Below are 12,761 nucleotides of genomic sequence, written 5' to 3'. Positions count from 1 at the left end.
GAGTTGCAGAGCTTAGAACAAGTAGCCAGGCAACAGATTTTGGGAGGGCCTAGGCAAGAATTGGATGGGCACCAAGTGTCCCCCCCCCCCCCCCCCCACCAAAAAATATCTCAGCTGGTGGGAAAATGCTTCTTTCCACCTTGGCAGTCTGCAGCAGGCATGTGCTGAAAACTGAGAATGCACAGGTGCCGGTATTGTGGAGAGTTGCGTTTCCGTTACCATCAGGAGGAAGTCTTCAGCTGGAAGAGCTTGAGATCCCCACCAGCTACCGCTAAATGTGTGCTACTGTTGGGTGGGCCTGAGTCCTAAGTGGGTGGGCCCCGGCCCACCCAGGCCCACCTGTGGCTACGCCACTGCAAGAACTCACAAGTTTGACAATGATAAAGGGAATGGAACTCCACTCATATGAGGAAAGGCTAAAGAGGTTAGGGCTCTTCAGCTTGGAAAAGACTACTGAAGGGGAATATGATTTGAGGTCTATAAAATCCTGAGTAGTATAGAACAAGTAGCAGTTAATTGATTTTTCACTCTTTCAGAAAGGTACAACAATTAGGGGACACTCAATGAAATTATATGGAAATACTTTTAAAACAAATAAGAGGAAATATTTTTTCATTCAGACTAGTAACTAGTTAACCACTTGTAACCACTCGCCTCCACCTACCCTCCTCTCCTCCTTCCTGTACACATTAATTGATTTGATTTGCTTACTTTATTTTTTGTCTATTAGATTGTAAGCTCTTTGAGCAGGGACTGTCTTTCTTCTATGTTTGTGCAGCGCTGCGTACGCCTTGTAGCACTATAGAAATGCTAAATAGTAGTAGTAGTAGTAATAATGGAAGCAGTATATGCAAATCGTTCATGCATATTCATTGTGGATATCCTGGAAACCTGACTGCCAAGGGGTACTCCAGGACTGGACTTGGGAAACAATGTTTTAAACTATTGACAATGTGAAAAAATGGGTATCGAGTTTTTTTTTTTTTACTGCCCTGATGTCCCTCTGCATATACTACCCAATCTGTACTTAAAATATTTTAATTAGATGAAAATGTGGAGGATGCATTCCTGCAGGCTGCCAAGAAATTACCAGAATATGCAAGATGGAAGCCTTGATCTGAATGTTGCAGACTGTGGCGCCTAGCATAAACCCTCCGCTCCACAGGGAGGACGACTAACTGGTGAGCTGCAGCCTCATAAGGCTGTGGCTGCTAGTGACTTCAGTTCACCCTATGGATTTCTGACCTTTCAGGTCCTGTTGTGTCACATCCTGCCACCTCTAACAGAACCATACTGTTTCTGGTAGGGCAGAAGATGGAAGGCTTAGGTAGTCTATGGAAGGCTGCTGCTGGCATCCTCTAGGAGATATAAAGGTAGACCAGGGAGGATGGGGATAGAGAGGGGAGGGAGAGAAACATCACAGGTGCTGAGGGGGACAGGTGCCACAGTCCCATAAGCCAGCCCTGGTGTTTTGGCTTAATTTGTAGGGCTTTTGCTTTCCATATGCTGTAACTGTTGTTCTAAAATCTATGCATAGTACTTATATGATGTTTATTTGCTGTTAGAAAAGGAGATCTACTACTACTACTACTACTTATCATTTCTATAGCGCTACTAGATGTATGCAGCGCTGTACACTTGAACATGAAGAGACAGTCCCTGCTCGACAGAGCTTACAATCTAATTAGGACAAACAAGAGATAAGCGAACATTAAAGTGAGGATGATAAAATAAGGGTTCTGAACAAGTGAACAAGGGTTAGGAGTTAAAAGCAGCATCAAAAAGGTCTGTAACAATGTGGGACATTTTTGTTGGGAAGGGCAGTGTTTCCTTTTTTTCCCCCTAGGAGTACACGCTTAACTTCTATCAACTTTTAATCTTTGGAGCCGGGACCCGTTTGACCCGGCATACCCCCCCCCCCCCCCCCCCCAATTACCTTTGCTTCCGCCCATACCTCATCGCTCAATAACTCTTCTGCACACAATTGTGGGATAACCATAGGCCGCAGCTTGATTTATTAACATTTAAACTTTCAATTAACATCAGTAAAGTATAACCCCACCCCCGAGCTACAGTTGTCAAAGCATAACATCAACAGCTACCCCCCTCTGCCGCTTGCCATGATAGCAAAGCAGCAACTTCCGCTTCCTGTTGTCACCGCAACTCTTCCTATTCTCGGCTCCGCCCTAACAGCAAGAGCCCTGTCCCGTGTGGACCTCCACACATTTATCCCGGGTCGCCAGTGGCGTAGCTAGGTGGGGCGCAGGGGGAGCGGTCGCTCCCCCAAACAGATTTTAAAAGAAAGTGGCGCCTAAGTATGTGTCATAAGTTAAGCGCCTTGAATCATGAGATTGCTTCCCATCCCTGACCTGCCCCTCGCTTATTGGTTTGCACCGCATAGTGCTTGTCTGCCTCCCCGATATCAACTTGTCTGCGAAGTAATTAAAAGTAAGTAGGGGTCATGGCTCTGTTGCAGCACTACCCTGTTGCAGCACTACCGGTTTCCTCCCTTTCCCTGACCTGCCTCTCGCTTATTGGTTGGTGCCTCGACTGCCTCCCTGACTAATTGGCTGCAAACTGCAAAGTAAAAGTAACAAAAGAAAGAAAGCCACAGGGGTCATAGCAGCAGCTCTATGGGCGCAGCTGCCTGTTTCCCAGGAAAACAGCAGCCCTCAGATTGAAGTCCATTATATTGGGATGTAAATTGAAAGAAAGAGGCAATTAACAACCCACTGGGAAAAGAAAACATCTTAAGATAAGAGACTGCTTTGACATCAGAGAGAGTCATTCAGACTGTTTTACTGGACATTGAGAACTTTTTTGTTAGAAAGAGAATCACAGTAAAGACGTATACAGAGGAAGGAGTAATAAAGGGTGTTGTTAATGCACGGGTTAGAGTTTACTTTGGAACATGTGGAAGTTTGAATCACTCACACTGTGGATTTAAAGTAATTTAATGTGAGTATGGTATGGATGTGTGTGATTGAAAGTGTGAGGGTGAGGGAGTTTTAATGTTTTATAAATTTGTAAAGGAATAAAGCATAAATAAAGAATAACAAAATATTAAAAACAGCCAAAGTTACTAGGGTAATTAATTAATATATTATTGTAACGTTTTGAGGTAATTTCTCACAGGAGGATGCAAATTCATTGGGGAAATCCTGACAATTCGACTGGCTTGCTGCCCTCGAGGACTGAGGCTGCCCATCCCTGTGCTAGTATATAGTGTCTGTGTAGGAAAGGTCTAGCTTGCTCCAGTTTCCCAGTAGCCAGTATATTGGTGCTCTAAGGCCCAGTATAATATTTATATCACTCTCTTTTCATAGGTGGGTTAGGGCTATTATGGTGTGTTAGTTTTCAGTATAGGTTTTGAGTGTCATCTTGCAGAATTTTGTGTTATTTCACAAAGTATCTGGCCCTATTTGAAAGTAGGCTCTGGGGCAAGGGCTGCCTTTGGCAGCCCTTGTCACCCAAAGTAAAATGCTCAGTACTAGTGGTCTCCACATCCTGTAGAGTCACCATACAAACAAAAGCCCATATGATTTAAAAAAGTGTCCAGGAGTAGGAGTGTGTGTGCTGTCCCTGAGGTGATGGTCACAATTTGAAATATTTTTATTTCTAGTTAAGAAGACAGGCTGCCTGCTCCCACCAGTCCTGGGACAACATCGGCACTGCTGCCTAGTGGACACCAAACGGCGCCTATTTTACAAAAGTCTGCTCCCCCTAACCTCAAAACCTGGCTACACCTCTGCGGGTCACCCGACCCGCCTTTAATGACTTGGCTCATCCCCATGAGCCATTGCTCCTGTAGCTCAGGTTTTTGCCGCTGCAACAACTCCAACGCCATTCACCTGAAAAAAACAATTCCACAACACAACAAAGGAAGCCTTGCCCCCTCAAATTCAATGTGAGGGTGGGAGGGAGGGCAAAGCCACCTCCGAGGAATCCCTGAGCCTCAGAGGAATCCCAGCCCTTATTCCCTCAACTGCCCTGCCCCCAGCAATCTCTCCACCAATCAGGTGCCAAAATCGTGCTCAAGGGTTGGCCGGCTTCTTTTAAGCCAACCAATCATGCCAGCCCTTGAGCCCTCCGGCCAAGAACACTGACCCCCCCGCCCCTCCCACCCACGCACTCCCTCCTTCCTGCTCAGAGCCTTCTCGAACGGGCCCAGCCCTCGTTTAACTGGACCCGTCGAGACAAGCTCTCGGGCCTTTCTATACAGGGAAAACATTTCATGTATATTTTCCTTGTGCTTAATAGCTTTATTTAGTGGGATTTTGTCATGTTTCCCCTTATTTAATAACAATATGTAAACATATATAAAGTCTTAAGAAATTAAGCTAAGTTAATATGATTTTAATGAAAGAAAATTAGCGGCATTTAAGGAAATCCACCCCCTTACTCATTTAGCACAATAAATGTACCTGCAATTTACAAAGTAAATTAAGCTTTCCCTTTTTCAGTTGAATTTCTGATAATTTGTTCCATCTTTGCACTGGTATATTATATACTGTGTGAAGGGGAGGAAAAGGGGGTGGAGCAGATGGAAGTAGAAGGGGAAGAAGTGAGGAGGCTCAAGAACAGAAGGAGACAGAACAGAGCCTTGCCTTTACTACTTCCCCAGAGAGAGAGAAGAGAAAGGGTAATGCCCCCTGAAAAATGGAGGACAGAAAAAGACTACATCACCCAGCAGCCCCGGAGCAAGCCCTGGTACAGAGATTACCTTCCCCAGCAGGCGACAGGGGAGAACTCTGACAAGGCAAGTGAGGTGCCCCTGGAGGGTGATCAAGTAAACGAGGAACAGCTGAAAAGTGGGTGGGATGAGGAACCCATGGAATGGCAAGAGGCTGAGGAGAGGGAGAGAGAGGAGAGCCCAGAGGAACCGATGGACCTCACAACCTGGGTTCATTCCTTAGGGAAAAAGCAGATAAAGCAGGTGAACTCGTGGTATGGCAGCTGGGTTGCAAGGGGAAAGAGAAAGGGTCATGAGGGAGGAGGGTCAGTGTATTGAGAGAGTGACCCAAGAAAGGGTGGGACCTTTTTTCTCCCCAAAGCGAGTTCAGGCTGTTTTGAACGGTGTGTTTGAAATTAATAAATTTTATAATATAATATTTCTCTAGTCTTATACATACTTATTCTATTCCAATTAAAGGTAAATTGTTAAGAATAATAATCGTGTAAGAATAGAGGGGAATTTTATATACTAAATTCGAATTAATTACATTAACCTGCACTGTATGTTTTTGAACATGTGCTCAAAGCATGGCACTAAGTTTAAAAAGCGACCATGTGGTATCAGTGTAACTTTAAAAGGTAACATGTGCTCAGAGCATTTGGAGCTTGCACATGTGAGAACATGTGCTTTTCCCAATATAAAGGCCAGATAGTTAACTTTAAAAGAAAATGTTTATTTCTAGTACAGGCAAGGTAATAAGTTTACAATAAAGAGGTAGTTTTAGAAAGGATCTTTTACCAATGGAAGTATGCTACAAAATAACAGGTTTGATTGTAAATTAAGCTGGATAACTCACATTGATGGAGGCTGCTATGGAGAATGATGCAGGAGAATCTTGCTGGAGGTTTCTTTGTAGATTTGCTGTCTGATGGAGCTTGAAGCAGTTTCTTTTAAGGTGGATGTGATGTCCAGCTTGAGAAGTCAGGATTCTAGCTTACTTTTAGATTTAATCAATTCAGGGCAGCGGCGACTAGGACAGGAGCATCAGGAACTCAGGAACAGCCAGGAAGAACTCTCTTTCTAAAGAAAGAGTCCCTGCTTTTTAAAGTGTCTGAACTGGGCATTAGACTCATGTCAGGTGGTTGCCTTTGGTCCAATTGGAAAGCTCCTGGATAGCTGAATCCTGGGCATCTGGCTTTGAGGTGGAGCATGGCAACAGGTCACATGCTCAATGACATCACCAGACTTCCTGCCTGGACATCTGCTAGTCCATTGTCTGAGAGTGATTGAGCTTAGATGGGCTTAGTCTTTGTCTGAAAATAGGTGGAGGTGTAGTCTTTTGTTACTGCAGTCTCTGAGATAGCTGTCTTTGAAAGGAACATCTGCTGGTCCATTGTCTGAGGGTGATTGAGCTTCTTTTGTCTGATGGGCTTTTCTGAGTCTGAGTAATAGGTGGAGTTTCACTGTCTTTTGTTCTGTGATTGATTCTTTGGATAGGTGTTGATGGTCTTAGGTAACCACCCAGCTAGTAGTTTTCCAGAGGAAAAGAGGGGGGGGGGGTAGTGTCTTTGAAGCTGTATATTTTATATGATTTAGATCTGATGCAGCAAAATTAATAACTCTCACAATTAAACTTATATCATGCTACATGTTAAAGAGTGCTGTTTGAAGAGGGGTTATTGACTCCCCCTGTGTGAACTGCTCACAGCGAGAGGAAGCTGTTGTGGGAAAGTGTTTGCTCAAGCCTGAAGAAGTGGTTTATTGGGAACTGTTTATTGGGACTGTGTGCCAAAGCACCGGGAGGAAACCCGGAGCAGTGGTTTTCTTTTTTCTGTGTGTTTTTTTTGACTGCCCTTCACAGACACGCTCCCCCTTTTCAAAGGGGAGGGAGAGAAGGCAAGCACGGGGCTGTAGACTGCTTAAGGTGGAACAAACTGAGTTCTGGAGGCAGGGGAGGAGAGTGTTTTTCTGTCCTGCTGTGCTGTGACCCCGAAAGGAGAAACAGTAGGATTGTGGTTTTTTTGCCTGCTTTAATTCTGAACTGCTGGACTGTGAATCCCAAGAGAATAAAGATACTTACTGATTTTGCTTTCTGGAGTTTGGATTGCTTTAAGCCCTGCCCTGTGAACTGCAGTGGGCTAGGAGGCTGAGACAGGTATCCTGACTCTTAGCCGGAGTGGCCAGGGCAGAGGCAAGATCCTGAGGACCCCGGGAGGAGGGACGGACCTTTCACAAGTGGTGGAAGTGGTGGGATTACACCGGACATCCACGCAGAAGGAAGGCAGACCCGCAGGGAGCCAGAAGCCCGTTGAGGGGGCCAACGGTGAGAGCAGTGCAGACTCGTCTCTGCTTCCGGTAAGCATACACGGGAGCAGGGGTGGCGTGGAGGTGAGAAGGGAGTGGCCAGCGGGGACCAGGTGTCAAGGTGCTTCACTTGGAGAGTTTTTTTTGTTGTGCCCTCTTTGTAGGTGACGGCAGCAGCACAAGCGATGGATCCTAAGGAGGTTTTCGCCTGGATGACCCTGCAATTCCAAAAGCAGCACGAATTGGCGGAGAAGATGATCGGGGATTCCCTGGCAGCTAATCGAGCCCAGCAGCAGCCGGTACTGGACATGTTCCAGGAGTGCCTGCAGAGGGAAACCCAAGCCCAGGGAGCCGTGAGTGGGACAAGAGACCGGGACTTGACTGTGGAGGGAACGAGTATGGTAGGAGCTTATCCACTGAACTGGTTCACCTGGGGTAAACTGTCAGAAAAGGACAATGTGGATGACTTTTTGTGTGCTTTTGAGAGGGTGGCGGTGGCAGCTAAGTGGCCTCAGGAACAATGGGCCATTCGTTTAGCTCCCTCTCTATCAGGGGAGGCCCTAGCTGCTTTCCGCGGACTATCACCCCTGGATGCTGGGGATTATAGGAAAGTGAAAGAGGCCATCAGAGATAGGTATGGGCTTAGTGCTCAGGCCTATCGTAGGCAATTTAGGGCCCTGGCATGGGGAAAAGGGGAGTCTCCTAAGGGCCTAGCCACTACATTGATGGACCTAGCAAAGAAGTGGCTAGAGCCTGAAGGACGTACTGTGGAGGATATTCTGCAGGAGCTAGTGCTGGAACAATTCCTACAAGCCTTACCCGGGGAGGTAAGGGTATTGGTGGTACGGAGGGGGTGTCGTACCTTAGAGGAAGCTGTGGGGAGCCTAGAGTGCTGTATAGAAGCCCAACAGTGGGGTAAGGTGGGGAAAGACCAGAAGGGAGGGGAAGCAAGTGGCAGCTCTCCCGAGGGGCTGGGGCTGCCCGTCCCCGATTCCCAAGGGGATATGGGGAGCCTTGGGCCCGTCTTCCCATGTTCTAAGGGCCAACCTCAGGGAAGGGACACGAAGGGGGCAGGGATGTCCCAAGAGAGCCTCTGCTACCAGTGTGGAGGGAGGGGTGCAGGACAAGGGGACTTATGATGGGCAGGTGGTGATTCAGTGCATTCATGGGGCTAGTACCCAGTACGGGCTGCACCGGGTGAGCATTCGGGGCCCCACAGGGAAGATAAAGCTAGCCGTAGTGGTTTTGCCCAGATTGCCCCAAGAGTTGATTTTGGGCAGGGATTGGCCGCCGTTCGCAGAATGTATAGAGAGTAAGATGGTTATGGTGACCACTCGAGCGCAGGCCCGGGAGCGCCAGGCATCCGAGCCCAATTTGGATCAAATTTTCCCTTTTCAAGGTGAGGTGGTGGGTGAGCCCGGGAAGACTCGCAAGGCGAGGGCAGACAGAAGGGCGGAGAAAAGGGTATGGAGAAAGGCCTTTGACCAGGGCGAGAGGGAAGCTTATATACCCCGAGAAGTAGGCCGACTCAAAGAGCAGTTCCCCCACTTCCCTAGGGAGCAAGAGTCTGACCCTACTCTAGAATATGCTTGGGAAGGTGCCCATAGGGAGGAGGGTAGCCAGGTCCCGAGATTTGTAGTAGAAGAAGGGGTGCTGTATAGGGTGAGGCCCACCTGGTGGAGTCCCGAAGGAGGGAAGCAATTGGTGGTACCCCGAGCGTTCAGGCCCCTGGTAATTCGCCTGGCCCACAATCATCCCCTGGGAGGGCATAAGGGGACACAAGCCACATTGGAGCAGGTGCTGGAGAGATTCTATTGGCCCAGGGTGTACAAGGAGGTGGAAGGGTACTGTAAATCCTGTCCGAATTGCCAGAAGGTGGCCGATCGCCTCCCCCCCCCCCCCCCCCCCCGGGCTCCCTTGTGTCCTCTGCCCCGAGTGGGTCAGCCCATAACGCGTATAGCTATGGACATAATCGGCCCAGTTACTAAGTCAAAAAGGGGTCACTGGTAGTGATGGATGTTGCTACGCGATTCCCTTGGGCCATTCCCCTAAGGAATATCTCGGCTAAGGTGATAGCGGCCGAAATAATTAAACTTTTTTGTGAGGTGGGGTTTCCCAGGGAGGTGCTGACAGACTGAGGATCTAACTTCATGTCCCGAACATTACAACGGGTGTGGGAGGCATTTCAGATACACCATGTGAGAACTTCAGCCTACCACCCCCAAACAAATGGGATGGTGGAGAGGTTTAACCGAACCCTTAAGGGGATGCTGAAGAGAGGACTGGGGACCGAGTTAGAGACCTGGGATCAGCTGCTCCCCTTTGTGCTGTATGCATGCCGGGAATCCATTCAGTCCTCCTTGGGAGTAGTGTAATATATGGGGTTAAAGGAAAATAAAAGAAGTTTTTTAAAAATACTTACCTGGGGCTGTTCTGTGTTGTCTAGAGCTGGCAGAGATGATCCGGGGCCGTTTTGGGGAGGAATGGTTCTCTCTGGGTTATTTCGGGGTTTGAGGGACAGAGAAAGTTAATGGAGGCGCTGCGAAGTGCAGCGCCGTGGTTTACAAACCCCCCGGATGGGTCCGGTGTTTTGGAGGCTCGTTTGGGGCTCTGGGGTCATCAGAGGGAGAGAGAGGAGCGCTGCAGGATGCAGCGCTGTGGATTTCTTTGGGCCCTGCTGTTGGCAGGGCCGTGGCAAGGTTGGAGGCACTGTTGGAGGTTTGGGTCGCGTGCGGTGTGGCGAATCGGCGGCATGGTTTGTTTTTTTGGGGGGGGGAGCGCTTTTGGGTTTGGGCGGCGCGGGCCCGTCAATAAGGTCAGAGGCGCTGTTGTTTTGCATGGCTGGGGACGATTGGGGACGTCCCCGGGCCAGGAGAGATGGGATCGGGTCTGGTCGTGGGCACAGAGGCGCCGAAGAAGCGGGAGAGGCCCGTTCTGCAGGGCCGGAGTGAAGAGGAGAGGCGGGAGGAGCGAAGGAGTTCGTGCATGAGGCAGCGCACCTCATGCACGAATCGGCGGCACACGTATGGAAGAAGACTCCGTGAAGGCCGAAGCCGGGGGCTAAATTTTGGGCCCGGACACGGAGGTTTTTTTGTTTTTCCTCCGTTTTTGAATGAGGACCATCGGGACCGGAACCAGCGGGGGTCTTCACGCAAGGGGAAATTCTTCTTTCAGGTAAGGGGTCGCTTGACCCGAAATTTTAATTTATTTAATTTTAAATTGTGAAAATAGCATTTTTATTTTTAAAAATTCGGGGTTTTGAGTTTTTTAAATTTGGTTTTCAGTTTTGGGGTCGGGGAATTTTTGGGGATTTTTGTGGTGGGTTAGATTTTGAATTTGCATATTTTAAGTGGGAGGTTTTGATAGGGTGCTGTTTAAAGGGGTTCTGAAAGGGTTAATTTTTTTTATTCGACGGGGTAGGTTTAGAGGGGGGAGTTTGAATTTTTGGGATATTTTTTGAATTATTTTGGGATTTTTAAAAGGGGTTTTGGGGGGGGAAATAGTGGGGTATGGTTTAAAAAAGGTTAAATTTAAATTTTGAAAATACAGCTAGGTAGGGAATAAAAGTTTTATTGTGTATGGGAATTTTGGGGTAGGTTGGATAATGTTTAGTTGGGTTTTTATTTTAATTATTGATTTTCCCATTATTTCCTATGGGAAATCAGTAATTAAAATGGGGATTTAGCACTGCTGGCCAAGATTCTGCCGGACAGCAGTGAAGCTTGGAATTTTGAGGGAGGTGGCTGATTGGTTGGGAAGTGCTTGAAATGTTACCGAAAGCTCCGTATCCTTGGATACGGAGTCGTTGGCGGTTGGTAGAAGGAGTTGGGATCTGGTGAGGAGAGGGTGTGTTTTGGTGTGGCTGGTGGAGATAGATGATTTGAGGGTGAGTGGTGTTGATTTGAGTTTGGAAAAGGGAGTGATTGGTCAGGAAGAAAGTGAATGAATAAGGAGTTGGTGAGAAAGGGTGAATTAATGCTGGTGGGGCTGATTTGTATATATTTGGAGTTAAGTGTGAATACTGGGATTACTGGGGGGGGGGGGGGGGGAAGTGATTGTGGGGTGTTGTGTTGGGCTCCTGTTAATCACCTGATCGCTCCTTTATTAATTTAGAGATTAAAAGAATAAGGATAGGTTTTTTTAGGTTAAGGAATTCTAGTTATATTTATTTAAAGTTAAGTAGATCCAAAGTTTTGATAGTTTAATTAAGTAGTGTCATTAAGTGGTGGTATCTGAAAGGGAGATAGGGTCTTGCCTCCTTTTTGGTTTTTAAGGGTGAGGTTAGGACGAAGACGCGCCGGAGGAGTGGAGCAACTGAGAACACGGGCCCCCACGCAAGAAAGACCAGCGACCTACTAACAGGAGCGTAAGAAAAAGACTGCATTGCTGCACACGTTTAGGAAAACGGGACTTTGAAAAGAGGAAAGGGGAGGGGAGTAGGATAGAAACAAAAGAGTAATACTTACCTGGTTCCAGTGAAGGTTGGTGCGGGAATCCTGTAAAAGATAAAAATCACACAAAGAATCAAAATCCTTATATGAAAACAATTCTGGGGAAGAAATTGAATAATATTCAGTTATATAGTAAGGTATAGGAATAGAGATTAAGGATAAGGATACTTATCTGATGCTGGGTGATGTGGAGAGATAACCTGTGGAAAAAAAAGAGAAAGAAAATTACCTACTTGATTGATATTATAAATTTTATTGAATGTTATGTTAAATGTTACATCAGTTTAAAATAAATTACTAATCGTTTACAGTTTTATATGGTGAGTTGGTGATTTGTGCTCTCAAAGTGGGAAAATCTTGAAATTAGTTTCCATTCCTCTCTTGCTTCAGAAGTAAGAGACGAGGTTAGTGATTGTTGTCTGCTCCTCATTCCTGGGAACTGGTTCCTGGAGAGTTGGCATGACTACTTCCATCAGGCTACCAGGGTCCAGTTTATTTTACATCATCCCAGGCGTGAGGTCCGACTAACATTTGGCGTAGTCGGAAGGATTTTCCTGCTGTTGAGGGTAACAAACGGTGAAATTGGTAACCTCAGAAGTGTTTATTGTGCTCTGGGAAATTTTTGGGGAAACTGTATTAACAAATCTTCCCTTCAGGGTTTCCAGTGATACGGGAGAGCTGTGCTAATAAACATATTTGGAAAAAAAAGTGGTTTGAGTTTTTGTCTCCCGGGATCTCTGTCTCGAAAACAAACCCAGTCTCCGAAGAGAAGAGAGAAGATGGAAGGAGAAGCAGCCATGGGAAGCTGTACTTTGCCTCAGATTGTGACTCACACGGTGGTGATCCCGCAAGACAGACCTGTGCCGGATTTTCATGAGTTCCCGAAAGGGCCTGATGACCTTCAAGTTGAAGAGTGGATAGATAAAATGAAATCCAGATTGAGAATTCTGAGAGTCCCTGTGGAAGATCAAGTGGAGGTGGTACGGGATCACCTGAGAGGGATAGCAGTCGACACCATCAAGTACTCCTTGCCGAGAGATTGTTCTGTCGAGGCCATATATAATGTGCTTCTTCAGGTCTACGGGGACAAGGTGGCTCTGGGTCTTCGGATCCAGGAGTTTTACAATTACCGACAGGGTGAACGCGAATCCATCCGAGTGTTCGCTTATAAGCTACAGGAGAAGATGGAAATCATCATAAAGCATGACAGAAGGAGGATGGGCAACGCTGAAGAGTCATTGAAGGAACAATTCATCATTGGATTAAGGGATGAAGCGTTGAAAAGAGAAATTTCGAAGCGGAGTGAGGACAACCCGAACATGCCTTTCTCC

The sequence above is a fragment of the Microcaecilia unicolor genome, chromosome 6 (assembly GCF_901765095.1).
Source record: "Microcaecilia unicolor chromosome 6, aMicUni1.1, whole genome shotgun sequence".
In the NCBI taxonomy this organism is placed as follows: domain Eukaryota; kingdom Metazoa; phylum Chordata; class Amphibia; order Gymnophiona; family Siphonopidae; genus Microcaecilia; species Microcaecilia unicolor.
The sequence above is the reverse complement of the archived record's forward strand: the minus strand, read 5'-3'. Positions refer to the sequence as shown.